Source organism: Lotus japonicus, chromosome 3 (assembly GCF_012489685.1).
Source record: "Lotus japonicus ecotype B-129 chromosome 3, LjGifu_v1.2".
Taxonomy (NCBI): Eukaryota; Viridiplantae; Streptophyta; class Magnoliopsida; order Fabales; family Fabaceae; genus Lotus; species Lotus japonicus.
This window is the reverse complement of record NC_080043.1, coordinates 17,648,566-17,659,518: the sequence shown is the minus strand read 5'-3', so window position 1 is coordinate 17,659,518 and position 10,953 is coordinate 17,648,566.

Below are 10,953 nucleotides of genomic sequence, written 5' to 3'. Positions count from 1 at the left end.
TACGGTTTTTCCATGAATATTCTCTGCTTCAATATCAGAGGACTAAGGGGGAGAATAAAAAAAAGGACCCTTAGGAACTTGGTTCTTTCTGAAGAGGTGGATATGCTTCTTTTACAAGAAACGAAAGCTGAAGCAGTAAGTAGATTCACATGTGCATCTTTTTGGGGGGGTAATGATATGGAGTGGAGGATTGTGCCAGCAAGGGAGCGAGCAGGAGGATTACTATGTGTGTGGAAAGCTAGTATTTTTAGTCTAGAGGAGTGTGTGCCAGGGGAGGGTTTTCTCTGTCTCCGAGGTAAATGGAAGGAAGTGGATAGTGTTATTGTAAATGTGTACAGTCCGTGTGTGTTGGGTGAGAAGAGAAAGCTCTGGGAAAATTTGAGAGAGTTGAGAAGGAGGTATGTCGATTTACCTTGGTGCCTTGCAGGAGACTTCAATTCTGTGAGAAGGGTAGATGAGAGAAGGGGGATCCGTGGTGAGGATGTGTCAGGAGCTAGTGAAATGGAGGAATTCAATGGGTTCATTGACGCTATGGAGCTGGATGATATTCCAGTGGTGGGGCGGAAATTCACTTGGACGAGACCTAACGGTAAGGCAAGCAGTCGTCTAGACAGATTTTTGGTGTCTTATCCCTGGAGCTTGACCTGGCCTGAGTGTGCTCAATATGTCCTTCAAAGGGATGTCTCGGACCACTGTCCCTTAGTCTTGAAGTGCTCTCACGTGGATTGGGGTCCTAAACCTTTCAAGACTAGGAATTGTTGGTTGCTTGATCCCTCTTTTGGAGAGTTTGTTTCTTCATCTTGGTCCAAACTTTCCATTAAAGGGTGGGGAGCTTTTGTTTTTAAAGAAAAACTGAAGTTGCTAAAACATGAGTTGAAACAATGGAACAAGGAGAAAGTGGGGGACTTGGACAGAAAATGTAAAGAATTGGTGAAGAGCATCAATGTGTTGGAACTAAAGGCGGAAGAGGGGGGTCTAATTGAAGAGGAACTAATCCGAAGGGGTGATCTGATAAATGAATTTTGGAAGGTGGCTAGACTCAACGACTCTATTCTCTTTCAAAAATCAAGAGACAAGTGGATAAAGGAAGGGGACTCAAACACAAAATACTTCCACAACTTAGTGAACTGGAAGAGAAGAGTTAATGCTCTTAGGGGACTAATGGTAGATGGGGAGTGGGTAGAGGACCCCATAGTGGTAAAAGGTCAAGTTAAGAGCTTTTTTCAATCAAAGTTTCAAAAAGCTCCTAGGCCCCAATTGTCTCTTGAAGGGGTTTTTTTTTCAGAACAATCTCAGAGGAGGCTAATGCTTTGCTCACGGCTAAGTTTGATATGGAAGAGGTGAGAAATGTAGTGTGGAGCTGTGAAGGGGATAGAAGCCGGGGGCCGGATGGCTTCAATTTTCACTTTCTAAAATCGTTCTGGCATGTTTTAAAGGCTGATATTATGAGAGTTGTAGAGGATTTCCACAGGAATGGGGTTTGGCCTAAGGGAGGGAATGCCTCATTTATCTCCCTCATTCCTAAGGTTGACAACCCCTCCGGCTTGTCGGATTTCAGGCCCATCTCACTTATTGGTAGCATGTACAAGATAGTATCAAAGTTGCTTGCAATCCGTCTACGAAAGGTGATGGGACGCATCATTGATGACAACCAATCAGCTTTTATAGAGGGTAGACAATTGCTGGATTCTGTTCTGGTAGCTAATAAAGTTTTGGACGAGGCTAAAAGGTCAAAGAGAGCTTGCTTGATCTTCAAAGTGGATTTTGAGAAAGCGTATGATTCAGTGAATAGGGAATTCCTATGGTATATGTTGAAGAGGCTGGGTTTCTGTGCGAAATGGATCAGTTGGATGAAAGGCTGCATCGAGACAGCTTCCATTTCAGTGCTGGTTAATGGGAGCCCGACGGAGGAATTCCTTATTGGAGAGAGGACTTAGGCAGGGTGACCCCCTTGCCCCTTTATTGTTTATTATGGTGGCTGAAGGTCTCTCAGGGATGATGCGGGAAGCAACTAAAAACAATCTGTTTAGAGGGTTTAAGGTGGGGGAAAAAGGGGTGGAAGTTTCTCTCTTACAATTCGCTGATGACACCTTGTTTTTGGGAGAACCTTCACTACAAAATGTGCTGGTCATAAAGAGTATGTTGAGGTGTTTTGAGTTGATGTCCGGCCTCAAGATTAATTTCTCAAAGAGCAAACTGGTAGGAGTTTCTATGTGTAGGGAAAACCTCAACCGTTTTGCTAGCATGCTGAATTGTAAAATCACAGAGACTCCTTTTGTGTACCTTGGGATTCCGGTGGGAGCGAACCCAAGAAAGAAGGCAACTTGGGACCCTTTGATTTCGAACCTGAGAAGGAAACTCTCCTCTTGGAAGAACAAGGCATTATCTTTTGGAGGTAAGATTTGTTTGATTAGAAATGTTCTATCGGCAATTCCACTTTTCTTCCTCTCTTTCTTTAAAATGCCTAAGGGCGTCTCTTTCCTTTGCAATCAAATTATGAAAAACTTTCTGTGGGGGAGTGATGAGGGAGTAAGGAGAGTTGCTTGGGTGAGATGGGATAACGTGTGTCGTCCAAAATCGGAAGGGGGTTTAGGGATTAAGGACATAGAGGTGTTTAATTGTTCTTTAATGTCTAAGTGGCGTTGGCGACTTATAAAAGGACAAAGTGGGCTATGGAGGAGAGTTTTGGTTGCGAGATATGGGGAGGTTAACCAGAATCAGGGGATAGCTAGGGAGAGTGGGGATTCGATGTGGTGGAGGGACGTAAAAGAAGTTTGTGGAGGAGAAGGGGAGTGGTTTGAATCGAATATCAGGAAGAGGGTGGGATGCGGGGACGCAACTTATTTCTGGACGGAGAAATGGGTGCAGGATGAGGGGCCTCTAAAGTGTAAGTTTCGAAGGTTGTTTGACATTTCTACTCAGCAGCATAACTTGATAGCAGATATGGGAGAGTGGGAAAATAACCAGTGGAAGTGGACTCTTAAGTGGCGAAGATTGTTATTTGAATGGGAGAAGTCGCTACTGCAAGACTTGGAGAAAATTATTAATGCCTCAATACTGAAAAGAGGAACTAAAGACTCCTGGTACTGGGAGGGAACTGCAGATGGTAGCTTCACTGTAAAATCGGCATATGATATTCAAATGAGGCATAACTTGACTCAAGACTGTACTGTGTTTGAAAAAATCTGGAAATTAGCAGCCCCCTCTAATGTCCAAGCTTTTGCCTGGAAAGTGCTGCTAGACAGAATTCAGACCAAGGATAATTTAGCTAAAAGAGGAATAATCCATTCAGGAGAAAATAGCTATTGCGTGTTCTGCCAGGATCATGTTGAGAGCGTGAATCATCTCTTGTTCACTTGCGAATTCGCGTGGGAGGTTTGGATCAAGATCTACAGCTGGCTGGGAGTGATTACAGTTCAAGCAAAAGATGCAAGAAGCCATTTTGAGCAACATGGTTATGTCATTCTTCAAAGCACAGGCTCGGGTTGGTGGTCAGTTTGGCTTGCTGTTATTTGTGCAATCTGGACACACAGAAATGAAGTAGTTTTTAATGCAAGGAACATTAGCTCAGAGACAGTTGTGGAATTGGCAAAATTCAAAGTTTGGAAGTGGCTTCAATGCAAAAAGAAGGACTTTTCTTATTCTTCTTATGCATGGAATTGGAACCCAAGTGTGTGTTTGGGGTTAGGATTTACTTGGCAATCTTAATCTTTTCTGTCTCCTTTGAGCTGATGTAGCTGGTTTTTAGTTTACTGGTTTTCTGGCCCTTGTCCTTGACTTATGTCTTTCTTTTGCTGTACTTGGCTGTGTTTGACCTGTCTGATGTCTTACTAGCCTTGTTATATGATTTTCTTTCTCTTTCTCTTTTTTAGCTCTTTTTTGTACTTGGGTTGTAGCATCCCTAATGCTACTATTTATTCATTCTTTTTGGCCTTGCAAAAAAAAAAATGTACACTAACTAGAAAAATTGTCTGTAAACCCGAATCAACACTTGTTGAATCTATTCAACACCTACTGATCTATTCAAACTCTGAGAGCTTGTGCTAATGATAAGGTTATCAGAGATGCAGATTTTTTGAGGAAACAAAAAGAATTCAATAAACAAAATTCAACCCCTTATTATGTTATCCTGATTCATTTTCAATTTTCTTTAAAACTAAGTTATAGGCGTGGTAAGGGTCGTACCAAAGTCGTTGTGCCTTATGAGGTCTTTGTGCATCTATGTTATAAATGTGTCGCTTTAGTACGCTCGATTATAAGTTGTATGAGATGAAGCTCACACCTAGAGCTGTCAATATGGGTTGCAACTCGCAGGCAAGCCCAACGGGTTGGCTAAATGAGTCGGGTTGGGTTGATTAAATTTCAACTCAGATAGAATATGGGCCAGTGCAACCCAACCCCTTTAACCCGCAGGTTAAAAAGGTCAGCCCGCAGGTCAAGCGAGCCAGCCCGCAGTCAAAGTAATTTTTATTTTTATTTTGAAATTGTTCTTGGACAATGAGAATATGGACATATTTGTTTAAAACCTTATTTATTAGTATTATTATTAAACTATGTTGAACTATTGTAGATTTGAACCGGTTGTGTTGATATTGTTACTAATTACTATTGTAAAACTATGTTAGATTTGAAGTTTGAACTTAAACTTAGATGCGCATATTAAACTTAGATACGCATAAAGTGAATGATGTTATATATTGTTTATTTATAATCTTAGATTGATGAACTTTTATATGTAGCTTTTTATAATAGTTTTTTAAAACCATTTTCAAGATATTTTAATCCAATTTTTTATTTGTCTAATTTATTTCATCCAACCCGCGAGCCAATTTGTCAACCCGCGGGTTCATAGTGAGTCGGGTTGGGCTCATGATTTTCTGGCTCATTTAAATCTGGGTAATTGGCATAACCCAACCCGTGGCCAATCCAACCCATTACGGGTTAGCCTATATGGGCCGGGCTAGCCCGTTTTGACAGCTCTACTCGCTCTTAATTGCCTCGCTAGTCATCATGGAGTCCAGTTAATTTTAGATCATTTAGGCCGCTTTAGGTGATATTAGACCTGGTCGAACCGACATAAACAAATTCAATTCCTTTTTTTTCTTTGGATCCCATACGTACTTTAATTTAACAATTTGGAAGAGGAACATCCTGTTTTAAAAATATCACGTTATCTACCAAAAACATATTCGCTAAAATGTACTAATAAAATTGCATGATTTTGTTTTTATTTTTCAACGCGTTCACAAGCATTGAATGGCACATGGTCATCATCTGTGGAATCTTTGAATCATCTTCCCTAACATCACATTACAGTAGAAAGGTTCAACCCAACAATATTCAACAAAGAAAGGGTAAAGCGATCGATCATTGACAACTACTATTTCTATCTCTGTGTTGAATTCCACAGATTCGAGAAAATAGAAAAAAAAATTGAAGTTGAATAGAAACTAACCATAAAATCTTCCTAACAATTTCCAGTTTGCTGAAGTTGGAAGTCTTACTCCTTTTTATTCGTGAACTGGCTTCAAGTTTTTTTTATATAAGCATGAACTGGCTTCAAGTGATGTTAGTGCAGAAGATAATAGTTATTAATGATTACAATTCAATAAATGGAAATGGCGACGCATCATTTTCGTTACGTGGTATTTTTAAATAGTCTATTTATGCAAAGTAATCTCTCAACCATTCATAATGACTAATCATTATTTAATTACTTATAACCAACTGATATTTTTAAGGATAATACTCAATTCAAATAGATGTAAAAGCAAGCAGAGTTTCTACAAAGATTGCATTAGCAACATCATGAGGGGTAACCCTATCACGGATTGTGTAAATAACTCTAGACAAATTTAGGTTCAATCATCCTAATTTTAGATACTTTTCATTTATATTGGGTTGAAGCACCCATTGTACTTCATTTCAAATTTTCAATATATTCTTTTGGATTATAAAAAAAATCTCAATTTTAGATGAAACAATGATATTTAAGATAGGCTTAATCCTCAAATTAGTCAATGTCTTTGTCTCGCCGTCTGAACTAGGTCCCTCACCGGAAAAATTTGTGCAAAAGGTCTTCTTATATGTAAAACGTCTGAAGCAGATCCTCACCGGAGCCCGGAGCTCCGGCGAGTGATGATTTGGCCTTCTGACTGTATTAATGAGGCATATGTGGATGCTTACGTAGATTTAAAAAAATAAAAAATTAACACATAAAAAAATTAAATTAAATTAAGAAAAATAAAACAAATTAACAAAATTAACCCTAACCTAATTAACAAACCCAAAACACTTTCATTATCACCATCATCCACTGGTCCATGTTCATCATCTTCATCATTCTAACCCAGAAAAATGTAAGTCCAGAATTCTTGTTCCTTGACTTGTGCTTCTTCTCCTTCTTTGATCTCTTAGACCTGTAACCCACCCTCATACAAATCCACTGGAGCTTCATCACTCACCGGAGCAAACAAACCCAACCCCACCCTCAGAAGAAACCCTAATCCCAACCCCCACCCCAACCGAAACCCAAACCCACAACTCCCCACCCCCACCCTCAACAGAAACAGAGAGGACCATAGAGGAGTGTTGCTTTTTAACCCAAATCGTGCCTCCATTAACCTAAATCGCGCCTCCTCAACCCAGATCGCGCCTCCTCAACCCTGATTCGTGGTGGCCAACTCGGCTTGAAACTCCGCAGCAACAACCGAGTTCAGATCCTACTCATCGTTGAAGAACCCGGGAGGTGGAGGCACGTGGTCGAACAGAGAGAGTGAAGAAGAAGAACCTTGTACTTCGCCTTGGTGGCTCTCGAAGAAATCTTCCAGTTTTGGCACCACCGCCATTGGTGGCTGACTTTCAATCTGTGGCGGTGTATCACCCATCAAGCTTATGAGAGTTGAACCTCAAACAGGTTAAGAGATTCATGTGTATTATGGGTTTTGTGAATCTTTAAGAAAAATCAAACCTTTTGTGGGTTTTGTCTTGTGTATTCAATGGGTTTTGTGTATAAGAGAATGAAGATTGATGATGAAGGGTAAGAAGATAAAGGAGGAGAAACGGGTTAATGGGGGGGGGGGTGATTTGGGTTTTTAGTTCAGACCTTGTTCATCGTTTGAGATTGATTTGGGGTTCTGCAGAAATTTCTAGAAAAATTTGTTCTCAGCAAGTAGATGGAGATAATGTGAAAGCTGCAGAATATTGTGACTATTTGGCCAGAGAGACTGATCTGAAGTGTTAAGTTAGGTTTTAACTGATTTGTTGTTGATGAATTAGTGATCCATATGTTCGGTCATATTTCCCAAATAATTGAGATGTAGCTACTGTTTGGTTTTTCGATGATCATCATACATGCAAGTGCCATTTTCCTAGTGTTTGCAAATTTAAACTTGTTTTATGAATCTGTACAAGAAGAAACAGGTTATGAGAAGATGAAGCAGATTTTTTTTATATAATTTAATTTAATTTTTTAATTTAGTTTCTGATGTGTAATTTTTAATTTTTTTTTAAATTCCACATATGTCTCATTAATACAGTCAGCATGTCAAATCATCACTCGCCAGAGCTCCGGGCTCCGGCGAGGACCTGCTCCAGACGTTTTACATATAAGAGGACCTTTTGCACAAATTTTTCCGGTGAGAGACCTAGTTCAGACGGCGAGACAAAGACATGGACTAATTTGAGGATTAAGCATTTAAGACAAATAAATAAATATGAAATCTCTAAAGCTGTTATGCCATAAATGAGCAAAAAAAAATCTCTTTCCACAATAAGTGACCTCCTTTTTACAGTGGGAGCGGTCCGAACCATAATTTAATTAGACTCTTGGGCCTCACAAATCCTTGGTCTAAGATTCTCTACAAGGTAAATATCTTTAATGTTTGTAGGGCGAGCCTTAACTTATGCAAGGGCCACGTCGCAATATCCTAGTCGTATACCTAGTGGTATATCGCCCCTTATAGGCCATGCTTTGCACTGTCAAGTCTTCACTTGATCACTCCAAATGTTAGGTATGGGCGAGAACTATAGAACTAGCTACCAACTATTTCACAAATTCACAAGACACCGCACCCGAAGCATGAAAGTAAAGTGTGTTTTAATGACCTTGACTTCTTCTCAAACTGTAAACTATAGTGGTCTTTTGATCGCCTTTCCTTGACTTATGGGCTCGTGCAACCCACAAGCTCACAAGACATTACGCCTAAAGCATGACGAGAAAGTTTGTCTTAATGTTATTGAGTCGCAATGAGCACATTCTGTCTTCCATCAATCGTTACCCGGATAACCCTTTCACTGGCAGTTTCGACCAATGCGCAAGGGTGTCCCCTATAATTCGCCCTTTAGGCAACACTTCTCCCACGACATTCTTCTTGAAGCTCTCTCAACGTTACAAAAGTGCTTCGTCTATCCTTTTGCTTACCAACTTTGATTGCATTCCTTGTATTAATCAAAATCAAATTCATTATGCTTTTAGAAAAAACATCTCGCCCTCGCCTTATCAATTAGTCATACTGATTCACCACTTTTTCACACGCTTATCAGCCCACATGACCTTTCAATCAAATGTCACATCCACATCCTGGCAAACGCGGCCCTCATTCGTAAAAAATTTCCATGATTAGTATTTATGGCATTGATTATTTACGTGTGATTCAAGGGAACACCTTATTTTATGAAACAATTAGGGCTCCATGCTATGTCGTTTTTTCCTTTAGGACCTTTAGGCTTCGCCTATAAATACCCCCTTCTCATTCTATTTCCCACTTTTACTTCTCTTGCTTATGAAATTTCTAAGAGCCTTCTCCTCTGTATCTTCGACCGTTCTCCAAGATCTAGACTTCAATTTTGCCACCATTAATCGGTGCTACCCCTTTTCCTCCACCAAAATCCTCTCTCTTGCCTCCTTCATCTCCACCCAACTTTGATGAGTTCTCATTTCCCTCTTTCTTTTTGTTCCTGCAATTTAAATTCAAACATTCAAACTATACAACTTCTCCTATTTCTTCCAAAGAACCCACTTATCTTAAATGTCATTGGTTCATCTAAAACTAGGATGATTTAATCCAAACTTTACCTTGGTCATTTAGATAACTCCACCATATATTAGAAGGAAATTTAACTATAAATTAAGCTAGAGTGAGCGCTACATTAGTTTCATGTCTTTTAACATTCGAAAAGTCCATTATCTGAAAGTGATCGAGAGGTGAAACCCTTGCATTCATGAATTATTAATGTGATCTCCGAAGGGAAAGGAGACTTCATTGTTTTGATTACTAAAGTTGAGTCAGATTCAAATATAATATTGTCTAGGTCCAGTTCATGAGCTACATGCATTCCCCCATCGCATAGCCAAAGCCTCAGTAACAAGAGGAACCAGATATTGGATTTCAAATTAATGAGACAATCGACAACAAATAACCCAACCTTATACGATCTAGAAACGAACCCAAAACCTGTAATATTCTAGCATGTCCAACTTGTATCAACGTTAACCTTAATCTTCTCTCGTAGAGCTAGTTTCCATCGAATTTTAGTATTTGTATTTCGTTGAGCAAGTTGCACCTCATGCACTCAACAAGTTGGTTCATAGCAATGGAAAAACACGCTACAAGCTTCACTCGTTTCTCATTGAACACATTATCTTTCAAACAACCAATTATTCCAATTATATTTTAACACTATCATTTATAGCTTTCCATGCAGCACACAAGCCCTGAAAAATTTGTGCAATTTGGACTTGATCATTAATAGCCGCAACAATTTGGACTTCGTTGAACCTAGAGATGACAATGAGTCTTTGACCTATTGGGTACCCACATTAAATACCCACAATGGGTAGGGTACAAATTAACCTGGTAGATAGGTATGAGGTTGAGCATGGATAAATACCTGTAAAAAGTAGTGGGTATGAGTGCGGCGGGTATGGGTACTATAATACCAACCCGCCCATACCCGCACACAAAAATTAGACACACATAAGTGATAGTATACTAATAAACTTGAAGTGTAACAACTTCTTAACTTTGTTGAAAAAATAAATAAGTGAAGTCTTAATATTAAATATATGATTGTTAATTCATAAAAATAAGTTTGTAATCTATAACTTTATGAGTTTATTAACAAATCTAAAATTATAAATTTAAAGCTTAACTTTCTCGCTTATTCTTTTTTAAAAAATTATACTTATTCAAATTATTTTTACTTGTTAAATATTTGAATGATCTTCTATATTTTTAATTAATATTTTCTATTTTATGATAAGAATTATATTCAGGTTTTCTATTGAAAAATCACGAAATTTGAATTTTATTTAGATAAATTGTGGATAACAGACACATGTACGTGAGGTATGCCGAGAGTACAAGGATGGGTATTCAGGTTGATACCCACGTGGGTATAGGGGCGGGTACAAGTATGTTTTGGAAACACAGGTATGGGGATGAGTACCATAGTAATCTACTGAGACCCTACCCATTGTCATCCCCACTTGACCCATCAGAATGAAGGTTCGGCAGAAGGCATAGAACCACACTGCTCTACCTAATTGCCATCCCTACTTGTTGCCCGTACAATAAACAACTCTCCTGCGCATTTACTCCTCTTTTAATATACAACAAATATTTTTAAAGCTAATATCGTCAAATTAACTTTAATATGTATTAAGTTTCAAAAAAAAAATTAATATGTATTCGAATATTAGGAACATATTATAGGAAAATAATATGAGATGAAATGATAGTAAAAATATTTATAAAAAATAAAAATAAAAATTAATAACCAGCACTCGGAAAAGTTTTACACAAACATATAACCTTATATATCTCATCATATAATTGTCCACATATATATTTTTTTTGAAAAATGAAGATAATATATTTATAGAGAAAAAAAAACTTGGGAACAAATTAAGGCTCTCCCAACGAGCAAAGATGATCACAAATAAGGCCTAAT